The 22,303-nt window shown below is 43.4% G+C and overlaps 1 long non-coding RNA gene across 1 annotated transcript; it reads left to right on the top strand.

Annotated features, from left to right (window-relative positions):
- The first annotated feature begins 830 nt into the window (after positions 1-830).
- Positions 831-21,804, top strand: LOC138406036 (uncharacterized). The gene is made up of 3 exons (XR_011239704.1): positions 831-1,234; positions 5,536-5,660; positions 21,549-21,804. It is a non-coding gene; the product is annotated as an uncharacterized lncRNA (long non-coding RNA).
- Positions 21,805-22,303: the final 499 nt, after the last annotated feature.

Raw genomic sequence — 22,303 nt, 5'->3', positions numbered from 1 at the left:
CACAGTCAAAAGTGAAACAGTGTTTTCTTGGTGTGTGTCCTGAACTTGCTACCTGTGTCTGTTTTCACTTCTTCCAAAACAAATGCACATGATGTCCGAACCGAGGTTTTTACGACCAGAAACACTACAGCTTTTGTCCTCAGAGGAAAATATATAGAAATATCGCCAACGGCGTCAGTAAAGCTGGACTGGGTCTCTACATGGGATGCTTTGCACATACACATACGAGGTGTAAGGTAGAGTCTGCGGGGTTGAGCTGGCAAAACATCAGAACACACTGAACAACAGAAACAAGCGAACTTTATAAAGGGTTTAGTCCACTTCCTGTCCTGAGGGAAGGATCAAGAGCGAGAAGTACACAAACCAGGTGAAGATGATGAAGGTATAAGAAAGAAATGAATGAATGGGAAGTGTTTACAATAAAACAGGAAATACTGAATGCATGAAATTAATTAGAACAACAAGTGTTTGAAAGTAGCAAATTAGGTTGTAGGTGAAGAAATACAGCCCTCTCCTTTTAAATAAAGGTACCCCAGGTAAGTAAGAAAGAATGAGGGTGAATAAATGGAGGGACTCAAGGCACCAGCCTTGGTGAGCAGGTTATATTTATTTCATATTCATGCAGATTACTGACAACGCAAACTTGGGGGTATTTCAGAATGGGTGCTAAGAGAGACAAAGGCAGCATCTAAAAATAATCCTCCAAATTAAAGTGACAATGTTGGCTCTTTTTATTTTTAATTTGTTGATGAGTGGTTTTGAGGCGTCACACTAAATATGCAAAGAGTGCTGATTTGAATTTGTCACAGTTTTGTATTTTCATTCTCCCTCTCCTGTGTTCCCCTCGTCCCTCGCTATGTTCCACCCGGTGATTCTCCTGTGTTGCTCTGTGTCCCTCTCCTGTGTTCATCCCTGTCTTGGTTATTGTATTTTGTTCTCGTTGATAAGTTTGTTCAGTGCTTCCTGTTTTATTTTGTAGTCCTTGCTCCCTGTGTGTTTTCACCTGTTTACTTCCTGCCCTCATCAGGTTCACCTGTTTGTCTTGTGCCACCTGTCCCCAGTTACTCATTAGTTCCAGTCTGTATATAAGTCTTGTTGTTTCCCCCATGTGGTGGTTGGTACGTCATCGTCATTTCTGGTCTGGTCCTGTCCATCGTCATTTCTGGTCTGGTCCTGTCCGTCGTCGTCATGGTTCTGTCTGTTCATGTGTCCCGTCAGCTCTCGTCGTTACCCCGTAAGTTTGTATCCTGCCCTGTTCTGTGTTCCACTCTTCTTTTTTGAGTGCGACTTTTGTTTTCCTGTAGACTTCTTGTTAAATAAATACACTTTTTGTTAAACCTTATTTAGTTTCTGTGTTTTGGTCCTCCCCTTCTCACGTCGCCCTCCCTAACCCTGACAGAATTAGCATTCTATTAATGTCTGGATTTCTTTTTAAAGCAGTTGTTGTTGGGGTGTGTAGGAACTATAGAAACAATCCTGCTTCAGAGTTTCTCTTTAAAAGGTGAAAGCACTGCATCACCATTTCTGTACTTTCTTTCACACCCTGACACTGGGTTGTTAAAGTCATTGGCTCTGAGCACCTGCCTCCAATCTGACCAAAGCCATAGTGTGATAATCAATACCCATTTACTGGTCCAAGATGTTAAACAGCATGGGCTAGTGACTGAAATGAACTCGTGGCTCAGTAGGGGGCTCAAGTCAAAGATCCAAAGGCATCATATTTCCCGCTACAGGTTGGTAGAGACCACAGAGAGCGGATGAATACTTTCAGAATCTACTATAATGGTAAAAGGGTTGCAACTGTGCAGGCTCACAGAAAGCACAGTTGATCATCGTTGACAGTTTTCAATGACAGAGGCGTTTGATTCGATCATCTTGTCTGCCATGAGGGGTGGTTAAACTTTTTACTCCCAGTGGAATACCATTGCTGGCTGGGGAGAGAAAACAAATACATGGGGCAAATGTCAGGTTTGGTTTGCTTACCTGTTCCAGTAAAGGATTTTTAAATACATTTATATTTAAACTGTATTGCCATACAAAGTTATTGTGTGACCGATCAGCAGGTTTCAGAACAGAGGTGAAAAACATTGTTTAGTGGGTGAATAATGCATTAAAATTAATCAACACAACAATGTAATGTGATTTGAATGATATAGGCTAACTCGTGTAAAATCACACATGTTCCTTTTTCACAAGGACATTTTGTGAAGCCTTAAATTGTGTTCCATTGTCAAATACAACTTGATGTGCTTTAGAGATTTGGACATGTTGTTTCTTGTGCAAAGTAAAGACAAGTTGTAATCTGTTCACCACTTCTTTGCATTTTTCATGTATTTTGAAAAGATGCTGCTGCTGGTGTGGTTGTCACATTCTGAAATGTATTAAAATATTTTATTTAAACTGATTTCTGGACTAAACACAACTTTTCTCTGAGCCCAGAAGGGCCTGTTCAGTCTTTATACATTTACTCACTGGGTGTAGGTGAGGTTCCATAGTGTCATTTGCATATATTTTTTTAGGTTTTGATAATATTCAATATACAATTTTCACATAATGTTTTAGCACAGTGTGTCTTTTAGTTGTTTGTTACATATCTAACAAACTGTAGGTACTACATATGTTTATATACTGTTCCTTTGTCCTGCTTATGGTCACAGTGGCTCAGTTTGGTTTATATCTTTTTTTATAATGTTATGTTACTCCTTCAACACTGAGAATCAGATATGTGGCTGGGTCACACACCGATAACAATTTATTTTAGTTGTAAGCTGTGGATTTCTATTTCTCTCTAATACAAGTTAAAATTCATTAAACTTTAGCTGCATGCAAGGAAATAAACATGTCACCAACGTACAATGCACATCTGCACCTCTCTCCTAATTATCTCTCTTTTCATTTGCATTATATGTCCAGGCTGTATTTGAAGAAATGTGTCATCTGATATCTTTATTAAATAAGTGTATAGAAAAAAATGTGTCCATAGCAGGAAAGATTGGAGGCATACTAAAACAAGGCTAGAAATGAAGTGTGTCATTCATTATTAATTAACCTCACATTTATGTTTGTAAACCACAGGAAATGACATACTCTAATTCTGCCTTTCAAAATATAAGTTGATTTAATTGCTTCTAACTACCCTGGCACATTTCCACCTCAGATGAGTTAAACATTTAAATGAAAAAAAAAAAATAATCACATGGCTGTGTGCTCTGTGAGGGTTATGGTCTCTATGTGCTTTGCAGATTTTCAGTGAACTAAAGAAATCAATTGTGCTTTTGATGCTGGAAATGCTGTCGGCATTTACAAATTAAAGGGGATAAAATCAGTGTAAAGTAAACACTAATTGGGTCATCTCTATACGCAGTGAACTAATTGCAGCATTCTACTTCTTAATTGTGGAATTGTCAGAGAGCATTTGGAATACTAATGCAGGAGAGACAGCTGGTGAGAGAGAGAGAGAGGACGAGTCTTCTGGGAACAAATCCAAATTCATCCGTGATTCTCTCTCTCTCTCTCTCTCTCTGTTGTGGCTCAGCGGTTCAGGTAGGTGACTGCAGAGGAAAAAAAAAAGGTGGGAGGAAAAACGGAGCGTGGCCCACAGTGTGATTTACTCCAAGCTCCAGCCTTCCTCCTCCTTTCTCCTCTGCCTCTCCCACTCTGCCTTGATCAGACCACACAGGCCACCAAGAAGGAGGATGTGTAATTGCTTAGGTCTCGTTTAACCCCATTAGAGTGAGTCAAACTGAAGGGGATTCTCTCTCACACAATCATTAGGTGACATGACATGGGTCGTGGTAATGTGCCAAATGATCCAAATATGAAAATGATGATAAATCCAAGGGGTGGGATGGTGTTGGGGGCATCGTGGGGTTCTTACTTCAGTACCCTGCAACTTAAGAGAAGCTGCTAAAAGTAACTGACAATGACAAAACAAAACATTTCGGGAATAGATAAAATACTGTATATTACAAAAAATAAATAAATCCTGGTAAATTAATATAGAAATTGATTGTATTTTGTTTTAAATATGTAAAATTAAAGGTAATAGGGAAATAAATAGGGGGATTAAAACAAGACAAGGCAAATCTAAACTGAAATATCCATTTAGGTCACATCTTTTAAATTAATTGATACCTGCATGAATTTTTTTTTTTTTAGTTGTTACATATTATTGTATACATGGAGTCATTTATTCATATGCTTTTTATTTTATTTTTACACTAGTAGTTTTGCACCCCTATACAAGATAGGTATACTAGCAGAATATCACATATTGATATGACACAGCACATAATCACACTCTGGCTGCTTGATTTAAAAAACAGAAGCAGAATGTGTTTGTGGAAACTTCAGATCCTCTGTAATGTAATGTGGGGGCAATATTGTTTTTTCTCAGCAAGATGTCAACCATGTAACAGTTAATGGAGGAGTCTGTCATCCTTCTATCTTTCACAAGGTCTGATGAGATGGATTCATCTCCCCACCACAGAGGAATGTCACCGGGAGACAAACGGTGGCACACAATAATGTCTTTCTGTTCCACCGCTGCTGTGATTACTACCTGAATGAAAGGAAAACCATCAGCCTCATCCATCAACTTGATTCAATATCCCAGACCTGCTGTTATTTCTCAGATCATTCTTGTGGTTAGCAAGATTGATCATTTTCAAGTCATGTTTTGGTACCACCAGAATTTGCTCGGCTGACGAGCCTTGAAAGCTGTTTGAGATGTTGATAATTACTTTTGGAGCTCAGTTGCTTTTCACAGTTTTTCTTGACAATGTATTGTTGTGCCCTTCAGCAGGTCTCTTTAGCCATTAGCCTCACATTCATACTTCTCCCTCAAAGTGTTTTAGTCGTTAAAGATGTCCATGTACAAATTGAACTAACGCTGACTTATGATTTCTTTTGTATGACAGTGTCAATAATAGGTGTTCAGTGGTCAGTTCAGGTGTCGATCTGATATTTGGGGCAAACCCAAGGTGATGGAAGAGATGATCCCATCACGTTCTTCAGGAAACACCACCTTAAACAAATCAGTGTCTACTTCAAGTGCACCAGACATAGCCTTTTCCGAACAACAAGGGTTTTCCTCCTCTGATATAGCACAATACTGAGCTGTACATTGGGGTTAGGAATGTAAAAAGGTCACGTTCATGTTAAGTTGCCATGTTTAATTAAATAGGGTCATGTTGTCTAGAAATGTTGTGTAGAAAAACTTCCCCTTTCAAGTGTTTTTTTTATGTGTGTAGGTGATTGTTATGTTTGCTATTTAAAGTTGTTTTGTAATTGTGTGCAATGTCTCATGCCTTATTATTTTTGCTATGATATATGGTGTAACGTTTGTTGTATGCGTATGATGTTGTTAGTGTGTGTATTTTTCTATTGTTTTGTGATTTTAATATTTCCATTTTTGGAAAATGTCCATACAATTCTTCATTGGTGGCCTCCTGCTGAATGTGGATGTGTGCAGTGGACAGAATCCTTGTTCAGTCTGATGTTATCGACCACCTGCTGTCTTTGTGTCTCATCCAGACTTGTGAGTCAGTGGGACATGTTGACCCTATGCTTTGGACAGCATCTCATCAAGGCCTCGGCTGTGTTCCAGCAGACTGAGCTGTCCTTTGCTCTGGTCAACAGGAAACCTGTGTTGCCTGGATGTATCCTTTCATTACTTACAGGTGAGAGGTGGGCCTGCTGAGTTCGGTACTGTTTGAGGGTTTAAGTGTGTGTAGGCATTCACACCTGAAAGGCCTGACTCTTGGAATGAGCAGTCGTGTTGTTGGTTATAGTTTGGTTAGATACTGTAGTTGGATAGATAAATAGATAGATAGATAGATAGATAGATAGAAAGAGAGACAGAGAGAGAGAGAGATTTATAACTTGTGTTTGTAGCTGCATTTGCAGTCCAGACCAAAAGCATGTACTGTGAAACACATACATAATCAACATATACCAAAGGTATATATGTTACAACTACAATTATTTGCCCCACAGTCTTAATGGTTAATGTCAAAATGTAATGTAGAACTTGGTGACATTAACAAACAGGTTCTTGAATCAGCATCGGGTAAAAAAAAGAAAATGTGTTTTAAACAACGTTTTCATGTCAGTGGCTGAATCCCTCCGCTGTGTATCTGTTCAGTAAGCAGGGCCATCGATTGTCATTATTCAACATCAAACCCCCACGCTCATTTCAATTAACAAGGTTCTCTACAGCTATTCTTAATATTTTTTATGCAATGCAATTATGTTCTGATTTAATATTTTAAATGTACAAGGTTTAACCTGATGGAACTAAACTAACCAACTAGGATTCAGATTGTTGCCCTACTTTGGGACTGGTAATTGTACAAACTTTTGATTCAAGCCTAACAAATCAATTGTGTTTGAATCCATGTATATTCCAAAGCTGTAATCTGGGACCACATAAAGGCTTTGAGAGATGGTAAATTCAAAGAGTGGTGAATATTCATAATTCTAATGTTTTAATGGACACATACTGTTTATACAACAGGGAAAACTTGTATCCAAGCTTGCATTAGACAGAGCTCTTGTTCTTACTGCAATCAAGGTGAATAAATGCCCTGACCAGAACAATTCATGGCTTCAGAGAGTATTCAGACCCTTTGATGCAGGTTTTGAACACTACAGCATCAAGCCTCAATTTAGATAAGGTTGATTCTGCTTGGTTTCTGTCCTTCACTGTGATCTGCTGCAGAATCACTCCCCATCTTTCATAGTCAGTGTCTTTCTCAATTTGTTCTTCTCTGACTTGACTTGTAGGGGTGTGCAAAGTCTAAAGTGAAACATCTTGGTGAGTGATATGAGTGTTAACAGACAAAAACCAATGTGAAATGTGAATTTACCATTACTGGAGATAGGAGTACAGCAACTTTCGGGTCCACAGTGAGGCAACGATTCTGGGCTCATAAATGTGACAACCAACACCGAGACACAATGGCATCAGTCTCAACTCTACTGACTCAGTGCAACAGTCTTCGCTCAGTGGAACATTTCCTAATGCCTCCTGTTGTTGCCTGGAACAGATGCTATCTTTGCTGAAGTGAAACTGCCCTTCATATAAAGGCCGAATAAAGAGCTGCTTTCAATAGACACACATACAAACACGTAGATTGTCGATAACAGTTTTGGAAGTTTACCCAAGCCTGTCTTTGTGCAATATTGTTTACTCTCACTGTGTTTAGTTAATGATCATGTTCCTTATTCCAACATCGAACAGATGTTTAGTTCAATTTTAAGTAGGCGCAGCATCAAACCGAGTGAGGAGGCCATGAATCGTTGTTGACACTCGCCTTGCCTATCCTCTAACATTTTGCTAGGAAAACAAAAAGAAAAAGAAGACATTTCTGTCTATTAATCATCATTTTAACCAGCCGGAGTAAAAAAAAATCTTGCATTAATTTGCATGATTTCCACCACTGATTTGTTTGGATAATGTGCTCATTCTATTCCTGGAATGCTAATCAGTTCTTGGCTTTGTGCTTAACTTCTGAAGTGCTGCTCTCACCTTGCACAATTCTGCCATGCTGAGATTAATTTGGCCCAGGGACACTTCTTTCTTTGCTATCCTATACACCTCCATCCTGAGGCGGTATGTTACTATTATTTAATAAAAAAATAATTTAAATATAAATATTAATACTGTTCACACTCTTGACAATATTGACATATCCTTGGTTGTGTGTATTCTCAGAAAGCTGTGGAATATAGTGTAAAATATGTTGTATCTCCTAAAGCACAGGTTACCATCAGGATCAGTCTCAGATAGATGAGTTTGGTTTTTGCTGCCTGACAAACCTGAGCTGTGGCTAAATCCTCATGTCGCTGTGGTGCACAGCATGGCATGGTGTGGACAGGACACGGGGGCAGCAGTGAGATAGGAGCATGTATGTTGCGCTTGACAGAGCAGGGAAACTATTCTGTTGGAAATATAAAGCTTTGACACAATAGCAGATCATAAACAACTGATAAATCTAATGCAGTCCACTGAGAGAGAGAGCAAGAGGGAGAGAGAGAGAGAGAGACAGGCCAATGTCTGTGAATGATTGGTTAAAAATGATGTGAATCATATGCTGTGGTCTTGTGCAGCATCTCAGCCAATTGTTCAAAATCAATGAGAGATTTTGGACAGACAACTCTCACCATCATCAAAAACCCCAAATGAGGAGATGTCTTTGGAGGAATTGTGTTCATCCCTCCAGTAGAATCAATGCCAGGAAGCACTGAAGCTGTCCTGGAGGCTCATGGTGGGGTATTTTATCTATCTATATGTCTATTCCTTTCTGTCCCATGTGCCGCTTAAATGCAGAGCTCAGCACTCACTCCATTAATTTTAAAAGTCTTAATGCAGTCTCGAGTGATTTTAATTAGTGTTGTTCTATCAATTAACACATATTTAATCAAAGAGAATATAGAGGCTCAGGCAACAGCAACCTTAATAAGTGACTCGAGCCAGGAAACATGCTTCACTTTGTCACAGTGGCACATGGGATGTAAACACATGTCAGGCCTGCCACTTACCTCTTTTGTCTGTATGGAGGAAACCGAGGGCAAGTGATTGGAGGATGAACTCCTCTTTATGCTCCTATTGTGGTGCTACTGAATAAAAGGAGAACACATTTCACATTGTGCAATGGAGAAGGGTTCCTGCTTTGTGCTGCTGAAGGTTACACTTGGAGAAATGGATTATAAGCCGTATCAGTCTACAACATGCTTACTGGCCTAATTCCCTCAGAGATGAAGCGCACTGGGCTTCGAGTATGATCCTGCAATGCAAATGTCCCCAGCAACATAAACACATTCTGTGATTAGGTATCTTCTTTCTCAAAGAATTCATTAGACCACAAGCTGATTACTCCGATCTAGTAATCCTATTAACATTTATAATTAGTAGCTTTTTCTATCTGTCTTTGGAGGTTGTGAGTGGCGGGTGGGAAAAGGGTTACAATTAGTAAAGACACAATGCCGTCCCTTGTTATCCAGCGATCTCGCGACACATTCGGATACGCTAAGACAGAGATTACTAGAGCAGCTGCATTTTTTTGTCTCGAAATGAACGTGTCTTTTACAGCACTGTGAAGGTATCACAGCAAATGTTAGGGAATGTGGATGAGCTAATTTATTCATCCTGCTACTTCTAAATAGGACCAATGTTCTCACTGTGATCGAACCAATGACTGTATATAAAGATGGATGACATGACATCTCTTTAAAGTGAAACCAAAACATCTCGAACGCCCCCTGGTGACTGGATGCAGTATATGTCAAAAACCCAACCTCCTCCATGTTAGCAGAAGTGAAATGAACCAATCTAAAAAAAGAAACAAGTCAAATGAACGTTTACCAAAGAAAGTTTCTGTCATTTTACACAGTTCTTATTATCATTTGATGCATAATCTAATCATATAGCTACTCTGGATGGCATCTCCCTTACCGCCAATGAAACTAGGTGTTATCTGTGATCATTTAAAACACATTTTAAGGATGGTCTTTTTTCACCTACACAGCATTGCCAAAACCTGGCATATTCAGTCTCAGAAAGATGCAGAAAAATGTGCCTGCATCTTCACACAACCTCCACAGTTGACTATTGTAATTCCTTATTATCAGGTTAATAGGTCTTTAAAGGCTCTGCAGCTGGTCCAAAATGCAAGAGCACAACGTCCCATATCACCCAACCAGAGCACTATTGCTCACAGGATTCAGGCTTACTTGTCATCCCTAGTCTCTGTGAGCAGAAGTGAGCCAGAGTCTTCAGTTATCAAGACTAGGATGACCTGCTGACCTTCTAGTTTGAGAACAACTCGCTCTTCCCCCTGAGCTATAGCTCAGTCGCCCCCACATCGTGAATCATGGATTGTGTTGGCAGCTGAATATGGATTGTGATTATACTAGATTGCTTAGAAATACAATATGCCTACCCACATGTCTACTACTATTACTGGCAATAATGCTATTGTTGCAATTTTCATTACTGCTCCCTTCATCTCTGTCTATCTTTTTTTCCTTACTCCTTAATTACTTGCCACTAACTCTTTTGTTGTAGCTCCTGTTGATAAAAAATCAGATGGTAAAACTATAACTCTCTAACTATAATGCAACTTGTTCACCTCTGGTTAATCCTGAGGCAGTACTCTCACTTTGCTGCCCTAGAGACAGAGTTGTAGCAGTCTGCTCTAGGCAGGCCTGCATGGAGGTCCAGAGAGATCCAGGGAAGTCCAGATAGAGAAGTGAGAGATATTCCTTCTCCACTGCTTGGAAAAGGCAGAGAGAAACATGCTCACCCCAAATGAATCCTGTCCAAACATTCTTTTGGAGTAGAGTAAAAATGAACAACATACTTTTTTCCCACTCAATCCACACTTTTAATGGCAAAATAAATAATTATACAGCTTCTTTGATTTGCTTTTTTACCATTTATTTTTGTTGAAAGGTCCAGTAAGTAAGATTCAGAAGAAAGGGAACTGTTGGCAGAAATTTAATGTAGAATAATCCTGGTGTTTTCACTGGTTTGATTCATCTAAATTATATGAATTGTAGTTTTCTTTACCCCAGAAAAGGTCCTTTATATTTAAATACTTTATATTTACATCGAGGGGGACCATCTCTACTGTTTTTTACATTAGTCCAGACTGAACAAATTAAACACCTTTTGAGTTTTTAATGACAATATGAAACTTCAACAATAGATATCACAAAATTCTACACACTGTACCTTTAGCTTAATTCCTATGCTCTGAGGGCACAGCAAAAAAATGCTACAGATTTATCAGTGGAGTGCAGTAAAGCAACAAGTTTAAATGAAGTTTAACCAAATCATCTTAACAGCTTGTACAGACGGTGATATTGAATAATGAGAGTCTGTTAATATTTTTCAAAAACTTGCAGAGATACAATGCTGACTCAGCAGACACTTTAATAAAAGGCTGCAATATACAGTAGACAGAGTTTATAGCTGCTTTCAGACATCCATTGAACTCCAGAGACCCTTCGCAGTTTCTCTGGAGGTAGGTCTATGTGTGAAGGCAAATGTCCGAGTGAGAGCCTCTGAAGTTTATGTGGACTTTCTTTACCTGGCCACCTGGATTGAAGTCTTTATGTGACACTGTGCACACAGAAGTAATTATCTAATCTAATTATCGAACTAATTATCAGGAGATCCTCTGAAGTACATGTCTGAAAACGGCTTTTGTTTGTGTTTAAGTTATTAGTTTCAATATTTGAAAATCTACCCATGTGTGGCTCTATTGTTGTCTACAGTCATCTTGCATCTTCTCCAGCCCTGCTTGCTTTATAATTGCTGATCTTACGATTGAAACACCTACGCCACTGTAGCATTAGCACATTGGCGCAAATAATAAATATCTTCATTTTCTTTTGTCGCCATAAATTGAGGTGATGTGATGAAAAAAAGGTGGGATGGTAGAGATCCTCTCCAGTGTCCTATATCGCTACCCCCTCCCCCTCCTCCACTATTGTCCTTTGTTCCCTACTCAAAACACGTTACACTGATTGCAACATACCCCCCCCCGCCACGATTTTGTCTCTTGTGTACACCCCCTCTGCATGGATCACTGGTGTTTGCATGCTAGCAACCATACAAACAAAATCAGGTCACTGGCTTCTCAAAGCTGCAGGTAGTTCTTAGACCTGACCTTTTTTTTTTTTCTTCTTCTCTGTTGTTTTTTTTAATCATATCTGGCCTGGGGCTGGGAATGGGGAATTTGTTTGTATGCCAGTCGGGTTGTCAGGTGGATGTTCCAGACAAGCCCCCACGGAGCTGTAACGGCCGCCTTACACTGAGCAGCAAACACCTCAAAGACCAGCATTTGATCAGATCACAAGGCGTGCAACAATCATGAATGTCCACAGAAACGGACACCATGTACCTGAACATCTTGATTGATAGAGTGTGTTGAGCCTGACAGAAAGCTCTGCTGACACAACTTACATGACTCACTACTTGTTTAAAATTAAAACAAATGATTTTAATGGTTTTAATAAAATAATAAAATGTTATGTACATGAAGGTCTTGTCATATCCACCGTCACTATGGATGAGAATTATGTTGGGGTTCTCTTTAATCAAATGTTATATACTCTCCAATATAAATTACAAGCAAAGTCTTGAGTGAGGAGGCAGTTGCATCTGGTGAACAGAGCAAACCTCAGGACAAAGTCGCAATTAAATGGTAACCTTTTTGTCCAGAGCGCAAATTGACACAAACTCCTTCAACAGACCTTCCCTGCCTTGTTAATATTAGCATCCCTCACTCTCGATATGACCATTTGCAACATAGACAATGTTGTTTTAAAAATCTTAAGTATCAAGAAAACCATGAAGACAGAGTTCTGTTCTTCAGACTTGTCAAAACGCCTCTGCTGGACGAAAGTGGCAGAGTTTCCCTTTAAGGCCAAAAGAATTATGGCTATGATTTAAATTCATTGAAAAATCCTTCTATCCATTATCCATCCCATTCATCCATTAGCTATAATGCCTTTCTCAGCAGACATATGGTGCAAGGCAGGGTTTACTTTGGACAGGTGTAGCATGACATAAAAAAGAGAGTCTCCAATTAACCTGCATGTGTTTCGACTGAGGGAGGAAGCTGCAGACACATGGAGTACATGTCAACCCCACACAGAAAGTCCCACAACCTATTTGCTGTGAGATGACAGAGATAACCACTGCACCCTGTTACCTGTATGTCATTGTAGGAAATGTTGATAGTAGAATTTACTTTTTTGGTTAAACAACCATGGACAAACACATCCAGCAGAATTGTGGACAACTGCTTACTTTTAAGTCAAACCTGTTGGACAAAAACTATTTCTATTTATGTTTTTTTTTCCCCTGAAGAATATAAAATGTGGGGCATCATGAATACATCAGTCAAAACTTAAAGAAGCCTTGATTTCTCTCTGTGACAAAAAAAATCTACTGCCATCTGATAGATCACTTGCTGTAGTGAATTATTTCTTTGTATCTTGTGTGTGTGTTGGCTTTTGATGTTTGAGTTTTTCACTACGTGTTTCATACATGATGCATTATGGACACTACTTCGTTCTTTCTTCTTTGTAATCAATAACCCACAGATCTCATCAGAACTTTACTCAGTTCTTTACGGAGTCAATAATTTATCTGTGGTTGGTAGATTTTGTCTTTGTGAAAAATTGCTGCTTTGAAATTCGTTCGACCAAATATTTTAAAGACATTCTCCTGACATTATTATTTTTGATCAGTTGCTTATTAGTTACTTTTCCAAGGCCGGGGGCATGCAAAACATTCACCGAAGGTCACAAGGCAAGAAAGGTAGTGGGCCCTGGCCCTTAATATGAAGACCTAACCCAAATCTTCACTAAGATGGCACCTCCCAGCAGCTCTCCATCACTCTTTAACCACTCTGAGCTTTTTTTCTCTCTAATTTCGTCTTTTTTCGTTCTTTCCCACTCTCTTTCATGTGTTTTTGTTCTGCTGACATTAGTGCACTATGGACACCAAGGGCTTCACGCTTGTGTTGTTCTTTCTGCTACTTTTACACTTTCAGTCATGCCCGGCGATCCTGTGTGAAGCCGTGGCCCTATTGTTTACAGTAAGGATCAGCGGTTAGTGCTATGTAACACAGCGGTGCTGCACAAGGAGAGAGCCAGACGCTACAGACTCGCCCTCCCGTTCATCGTCATGGGGAATGTAAGATCTCTACACAATAAGAGGAATGGAAGAGTCAGCGACATTGACCCGGCAAGAGAGGGACTACCAGAAGTGTAGCATTATGCTGTTTATGGAAACATGACTAACCACAGCAACACCAGACCGATCACTGAACTGGACGGATTCCAGCTGATACAGCGGACAGGACAGTTGAGATTGGTAAGAGGAAAGGAGGAGGGCTGGCAGTGTTTGAATGATAGATAGTCTCTGGGCACATCACTATTAAAGAACCACACTGCTGTTGGGACATTGAACTTTTAGCTGTTAGCATGAGACCACATTACCCACAGGAAATCTTGCATGTTATCGCGATAGCTGCTTATGTTCCCGTCTTCTAATGCTGATTCAGCCTGTGATGTCCTGCACTCCGTGGTGAGCAGGCTGCAGGCACAGCACCCACAGGCTCTCCTCCTTATTTTTGGGGACTTCCACCATCCCTATCCATTATCCACTCTGCCCACCCTCACCCAGTACATCACAGCCACACCAAAGACAATAACATAATGGGCCTTTTTTATGCCAACAGCAAGGGGGGCATATAACGCAAGATCTTATCTAACTGATCATGCCGAAGAACTGGTGGAGATTTCCACAGGTGCAGACACCCCCCCAACAATGGTGTGTTAGTGACTTCTTATAAGTACCATTGTGTTCACCTGAACTATAAACTGGACTGTACATGCTAGTGCACTCTTTTTGAAGGACCAGAGCAGGCTTTAGGAGTGCAGAGGGCAATCCTGGGGACTTTTTATGTCTCTGTAGGGGCATCGGCCATCTTCTTTGGAGTGGTCTGCTGGGACAGCAGTATTTCAGGAAGAAACTGGATAGACTGATTAGGAGGGCCAGCTTAGTCCTGGGGTAGCCGCTTGACCCAGTGGAGGTGGTGGGACAGAGGAGGATGATGGTGAAGTTGTCCTCTCTGATGGACAAGCAGTCCCACCCCCTGCAGGACACCATCACAGCACTGGGCAGCTCCTTCAACGCCAGACTGATTCACCCTAAGTGTCTGAAGCAGAGGTATCGCAGGTCGTTCCTGACTGCAGCAGTAAGACTGTACAACCAGCTCTGCTTTCAGTAAAACCACTTGCATCACCATTATGGACTGCACTTTAAGTGTGCAATTTTCATCTGTCTATGCAATATCAATGGTTCATTCACAATCTATTCACTGTACATATAAACATATATGTATCGGCCCAATTCTATTCACGTTATATATGCTACCACTTGGAAACATTATCAGGACACACTCTGTAAATTTCCACTGCTATGTGGATGACACCCAGTTATACTTATCAATACAACCAGAACAGTGTAATCAACTAACTAAACTAAATGACTTTATAAAATAAAAACCTGGATGACCTGCAATTTCTGCTATTAAACTCAGATAAAACAGAGGTTCTAATGCTTGGCCCTAAATACCTTAGAGATACATTATATAATGATATAACTGTGCTAGATGACATGCCCTTGCTTCCATTGAAACAGTCAGGAATTTGGGAGTCATGTTTGATCCTGATTTGTCCTTTGAGTTGTGATGGAAATTGGTCAATAAACGGGTCGAAGAACGCTTTTGGTCTAAGAGAGAGGTTTATTGAAGCTTTCTGCAGAAAGGATCACACCGGCAGGGTTGATGCTGCGAGTGAGATGAAAAAGTGAAGTGTCTGTGCTCATATTTAAGTGTCTCTGTGTGGGTTATGCCCCGACCAAAAACACGTGGGAGGGGGGGTGAATGTCTTGTTCCGTGTCTGGAACATATAGTCTGTAAAAGCGTACACACTATAGGTGACCTCAGGATCAACTTCTGTCACATGCTAGACAGTGGGTGCACATGCTAGATGCATAAAGTTCATATCGAGCTGTACCCTAGATGGGAACACCATAAGTAGTTATTGAGTAAAGCAGTTATTAAATCAATTTCCATTACAGATTCTCAACTAAAACACATTTCTAGGACTGTCTTCTTTCACTTACATAACATTTAAAAAATCAGACATGTCCTGTCGTTGCCGTTGTTACATCCAGACTTTGTTATTGTAATTCCTTATTATCAGCATCAGCAGTAAGTCGTTAAAGACTCTGCAGCTTGTCCAAAATGCTGCAGCATGTGTCCTGACAAGAAACAAGAAAATAGATCACATTTCTCTCGTATTAGCTTCACTACACTGGCTTCCAGTTTAATCGAGAATAGAATTTATTAACCTACAAGGCCCTTAATAATATGGCACTATCATACCTTAAAGAGCTCATAGTACCATATCACCCTACTAGAGCACTGCGCTCCCAGAATTAAGGCTTACTTGTTGTCCCTAAAGTATCGAAAAGAGTAGAGTAGGAGCCAGAGCTTTCAGATATCAAGCTTCTTGTGGTGATTTCTGTTTGGTGTTTTGTTGTGGTGTCTCTCCCCCTCCCCTTTTCTGTTTTTCTCAGTGCAGGTTGTGTGTGTGGCAAGGGGGCGTGGCTGGTTCCTGGCTGCAGCGACGAGGCGCACCTGATCTCTATCACCTCATCATCCCCTCAATAAAAGCCTGGTCCTGACTCCACTCCGTTGCCAGATTATTCCGTCCCGTCCGCCTTTCCGTGCGCCTCGCTGCTCCTCCATTCATCCTCATCTCACCCTGGATCTTCGAGCCAGCCTGCACCCTGCCACCCCAGCCTGCTCCTGTTTGTGTTCGTATAAATAAACTCTGTTAAAACCGCAAAACCTCCTGTCCGCGTCTGCTTTTGGGGTCCAACTCAAGAACTAAGCCTAACAGAATAATCTGGCCAAAAATGGACCCCGCGGATGCGGAAAAATTCAGACTGGCTCTCTCGTCCCAAGGAACTCGTGTTGGGCAGCACGAGAGAGCCCTGAACGAGGTTATGGAGACTCTACAGAACCTTACCTCCAACGTGGCACTGATCGGTGGCCGCATGGAACAGCTCACTACTCACCTCTCCACGCTGACGACTCCGGCGCTCGCTCCCGCTCCAGCTCCAGTTCCAGCATCTCCACCAGCAGCTTCTCCGGTCACTCTTCCCACACAGCCCCGGGAACCATTCATCCCCACACCCGCCAGGTTTGCAGGGCAGTTAGGCTCAGGTAGACAATTCCTCCATCAGTGCAGCCTCGTATTCGATCAGCAGCCGTTAACATACTCCACAGACAAGTCGCGGATTGCCTTCGTCATGAGTTTATTGTCGGAGAGAGCCGCGGCTTGGGCTGTTGCCATTTCCCACAGTAATTCGCCGATTTGTTTTTCTTTTTCCTCTTTTACCGAGGAATTCCTAAAAGTTTTTGATCACCCTCTGCGTAGTAAGGAGGCCAGTAGCCGGCTCCTTTCTCTTTGTCAGGGAGAGAAATCCGTGGCGGACCACTCGATCGACTTCCGCATTCTAGCGATCGATAGCGGCTGGGACGAGCGAGCGCTTCAAGGGGTTTTTCTCCGGGGATTAAGGGACGAGCTGAGGGATGAGCTGGCCGCTCGTGACGAGACGACCTCTCTAGACGATTTGATCTCGCTTGCTATACGTCTAGATAATCGTCTCCGCGAGCGGCGCAGGGAGAGATCAGGTAGGGCGAGCCATACCCCTCCCGTGATGCGGACAAGGAGCCCTCACCATCGGGGGCTTGCGCCCTCTCCGCTGCCACCGTCCTCCTCCGACAGGATTCCTCCTGGATCTACACCTGCTCTCCTCGACATCGAGGAACCAATGCACCTGGGGAGGACGAAACTCACACCTACGGAGCGTCAACGTCGCCATCTCCGTGGACTCTGCCTTTACTGTGGCCTGGACGGTCATCGGATTACACTCTGCCCATCTCGGCCAAAAGGGGGGGCTCACCAGCCACAAGAGGAGCACTGGTGAGCCATTCTGCTGTTGTTTCGTCTCCTCCTCGCCTGTCTCTGCAAGGTACTGTGTCTTGGGATCAGACCTCCCTTCCGTTGTCTATTTTAGTTGATTCTGGGGCAGATGACAATTTTATTGACTCCGAACTGGTTACCCAGTCTAAAATTCCCTCTCAGCTCCTGCCGCAGCCTAAGAGGGTGTTCGCCCTGGATGGTAGACTCCTAGCTAAGGTTACTCATCGCACTATTCCCATTTCCCTTCAGCTCTCCGGAAATCATCACGAAGCAATATCTTTTTACGTTATCCCATCTCCTGTTTCCCCAGTAGTTTTAGGTCTCCCTTGGTTAAAACTTCACAATCCTCACATTGACTGGTCCTCCTCCTCCATCACTAATTGGAGTTTGTTTTGTCATTCCCACTGCCTACACTCCGCCGTTCCTTCCACTCTGACTACCACACCTTCTCCACCCACGCCGGTGGATCTCAGTTTTGTTCCGGCAGAATATCATCACCTCCAGGAAGTATTCAGTAAGGAGTTAGCAGTAGCTCTTCCTCCCCATAGACCTTATGACTGCAGTATTGATCTGCTACCTGGCGCCCCCTTTCCTTCCAGCAAAATGTATAATTTATCTAGACCGGAGAGAGAGGCCATGGAGACCTATATCACAGACTCATTGGCTACAGGACTTATTCGTCCTTCTTCTTCACCATTAGGGGCAGGGTTTTTTTTTGTGGAGAAGAAGGACAAATCACTTCGCCCGTGCATTGATTTTAGGGGCCTCAATGATATCACGGTTAAGAACAAGTATCCCCTCCCACTCATTGACTCAGCCTTCGGTCCCCTGCACAAGGCCACTATATTCTCCAAGTTGGACCTTCGCAACGCTTACCACTTAGTGAGAATTAGAGAGGGGGACGAGTGGAAGACGGGGTTTAACACTCCCCTGGGACACTTTGAGTATTTGGTCATGCCTTTCGGCCTCACTAATGCCCCTGCCGTTTTTCAGACTCTCATAAATGATGTGTTGAGAGATATGCTTAACAGTTTTGTGTTTGTTTACCTTGATGACATTCTGATTTTCTCACGTTCTACCCAGGAGCATATTCAACATGTGAACATTGTACTGAAAAGACTCCTGGAAAACAGACTATATGTCAAAGCGGAGAAATGTATTTTTCATGTGTCCTCTGTGAGCTTCTTGGGATTTATTGTGGAGAAAGGGCAAATCAAGACCGACCCTGCCAAGGTTAAGGCAGTGGCCGAATGGCCCACTCCTACATCAAGGAAGCAACTACAGAGATTTCTCGGGTTTGCCAATTTTTATCGTAGGTTTATCCGAGACTACAGCAGAGTTGCTACACCCCTCACCAGGCTCACATCGGTTAAGGTTCCTTTTGTATGGTCACAGGCAGCCGAGGTGGCGTTCTCCAGACTCAAAGTACTATTTTCCTCTGCTCCTGTATTAATTCACCCGGATCCTGCTCTCCAGTTCATTGTGGAGGTGGATGCTTCCGACTCCGGGGTGGGGGCCGTGCTCTCTCAGCGCACTACCTCGGACCTGAAGCAGCACCCTTGTGCCTTTTTCTCCCGCCAGCTTTCCCCAGCGGAAAAAAACTATGATGTGGGGAACCGGGAGCTGTTGGCGGTCGTCCTGGCCCTGCAGGAATGGAGGCACTGGCTTGAGGGTTCTACTCACCCGTTTATTGTTTGGTCCGACCACAAGAACCTGTCATACCTGCGCACTGCCCGCAGGCTCAACTCGCGGCAGGCTCGGTGGGCGTTGTTCCTCGGGCGGTTCGACTTCACCCTTACCTACCGTCCGGGGTCGAGGAACATAAAGCCCGATGCTCTGTCACGTCAGTTTGCCCCTCCGGTGGAGGACACGTCTGGGAGCACCATACTGCCATCTTCCTGTGTGGTGGGAGCAGCAGGATGGGAGATTGAAGGTGTGGTCCAGGGGGCCCAGAGGGATCAGCCTGTCCCAGAAGGATGTCCACCAAACAGGTTGTTTGTTCCCCCGTCTGTCAGATCTCCAGTCCTTCAGTGGGGACATTCGTCCCAGATCTCCTGTCATCCTGGATGTCGCCGTACCCTGAACCTGCTGCAGCAACGCTTCTGGTGGCCCTCCATGGCGGCAGATACCAAGGCGTTTGTCGCCGCCTGTTCTGTCTGCGCCCGGAGCAAGGCGTCTCATCAGGCTCCTGCGGGATTGCTGCGCCCCCTGCCCATCCCTCACCGCCCTTGGTCGCATATAGCGGTGGACTTCATCACAGGTCTACCCCCCTCTGGAGGGAACACTGTCATCCTGACCGTGGTGGACCGCTTTTCCAAATCAGCTCATTTTATTCCGCTCTCGAAGCTTCCATCCGCCCTCGAGACCGCCAACCTACTGGTCACCCATGTGTTCCGGATACATGGCATCCCCGTGGACATCGTGTCAGACAGGGGGCCACAGTTCTCAGCCAGGACCTGGAAGGCGTTTTGCCAGGCGTTGGGGGCATCGGCCAGCCTATCGTCTGGATACCATCCACAGACCAACGGCCAGACAGAACGGGCCAATCAGGATCTGGGGGCGGCCCTGCGCTGCGTGACAGCACAACACCCGGCTTCCTGGGCCATCCACCTTCCCTGGGTCGAATATGCCCACAACTCCCTGGTCTGCTCTGCCACAGGGATGTCTCCCTTCATGGCCGCCAATGGCTTCCAGCCTCCACTCTTCCCAGCCCAGGAGACTGACGTGGCAGTTCCATCCGTCCAGGCACACCTCCGACGCGCTCGTCGGGTCTGGCGCGAGGCTCGGGCAGCACTCATCCGCACCACCGCCCGCAATCAGCGATTGGCCGATCGACATCGCACCCCTGCTCCTGTGTACCTGCCAGGTCAAAAGGTCTGGTTGTCTTCGCGGGATCTACCCCTCCAGACGGAGTCCCGAAAGTTGACCCCCAGGTACATTGGACCGTATGAGGTCGATCGGGTCATTAACCCATGTGTGGTGAGACTCAAGCTTCCCCCTTCATTAAGGATCCACCCTGCTTTCCACGTCTCTCTCCTCAAGCCAGTGTCCTCTAGCCCTCTAAGCCCTCCGGCCGAGCCCCCTCCACCCACCCTGGTAATAGACAACCATCCGGCCTACACGGTAAGGGCGGTTTTGGATGTACGTCGGCGAGGGCGGGGCTACCAATATCTGGTGGATTGGGTGGGTTATGGGCCGGAGGAACGTCAATGGGTTTCCCGGTCTTTTATTCTTGACCCCACTATCCTCACTGACTTTTACACTCGTTTCCCGGACAAGCCTGGTAGACCGCCAAGAGGCGGTTCTTGAGGGGGGGGTACTGTGGTGATTTCTGTTTGGTGTTTTGTTGTGGTGTCTCTCCCCCTCCCCTTTTCTGTTTTTCTCAGTGCAGGTTGTGTGTGTGGCAAGGGGGCGTGGCTGGTTCCTGGCTGCAGCGACGAGGCGCACCTGATCTCTATCACCTCATCATCCCCTCAATAAAAGCCTGGTCCTGACTCCACTCCGTTGCCAGATTATTCCGTCCCGTCCGCCTTTCCGTGCGCCTCGCTGCTCCTCCATTCATCCTCATCTCACCCTGGATCTTCGAGCCAGCCTGCACCCTGCCACCCCAGCCTGCTCCTGTTTGTGTTCGTATAAATAAACTCTGTTAAAACCGCAAAACCTCCTGTCCGCGTCTGCTTTTGGGGTCCAACTCAAGAACTAAGCCTAACACTTCTCTCCTGTGGAATCATCTCTAAGTTTCAGTTCGGGAGGCAGACACCCTCTCTACGTTTTAAGAGTCGGCTTAAAACCTTCCTTTTTGATAAAGCGTATAGTTAGAGTTGGTCCAGGCTTGTCTTAGACCTGCTCTTAGTTATGCTGCTATAGGTCTAGAATGGTACACATGGACCTTCTCTTTCTTCTTCTCCCTCTTTATCACATTAATGTCTCATCAATACATGTTACTGACTTAACTTAATTCCCAGAGTCCTTGTTCTTGATTGTTTGCAGATACAGGACCGCAGCAGATTATGATGGCGGATCGTGATGGTATTGAGGGCAGAAGATGTCACACAATTTGTGATTTGTGAATATGGGCTATACAAATAAAATTCGATTGCTTGATTGATATTGGCAGCTGATCGTGGATAGTGCTGGTGGATCATGATTAAGGTGGCAGCTGATGGAAGATCACGATGGTGGATGTCTAATCGAACACTTCATATTGACACAGAATTGACATCAAACACTCCATATGGACACACACTGTACATCAAAACACTTAGATATGAAGTCTCAATCGTAATCTGTAAAGTGACAGTTGGTGCAATACAAATACAATAACATTTAATTGAATCCAAAATGTATAGCATGATTTTTCAAGACTAATACCTTAGCAATTGAGATTAGGGTAAATTAAATAACAATTCAGCCTTTTCACTCTACAACAGCTGGGTTGCTCACACTCACTGGTGGGTGGTGAAGGCACTTATGGCCAAACACATTTTAGCACCACAGCTTGAATACTTTCAAATCCACATTTGTGCCAGTGTAGAAGTGAAACTAAACTGCAGGTCAAACTTGAAGATACTATGCCATCATGATAGCAATGCGTCATGTTTTTTGATGGTCTGTTACATCTGCCAGCTGTTATCATCCATGTTTGAACATTTGTAAGCCTCGAACAATTTGCTGGCTCTGAAATGTCTCAATCACTCTTCCCAGTATAACAAAGTGTCAG

The sequence above is a fragment of the Paralichthys olivaceus genome, chromosome 2, assembly GCF_024713975.1.
Source record: "Paralichthys olivaceus isolate ysfri-2021 chromosome 2, ASM2471397v2, whole genome shotgun sequence".
In the NCBI taxonomy this organism is placed as follows: Eukaryota; Metazoa; Chordata; class Actinopteri; order Pleuronectiformes; family Paralichthyidae; genus Paralichthys; species Paralichthys olivaceus.
This window is presented reverse-complemented; position numbering and strand designations above follow the sequence as displayed.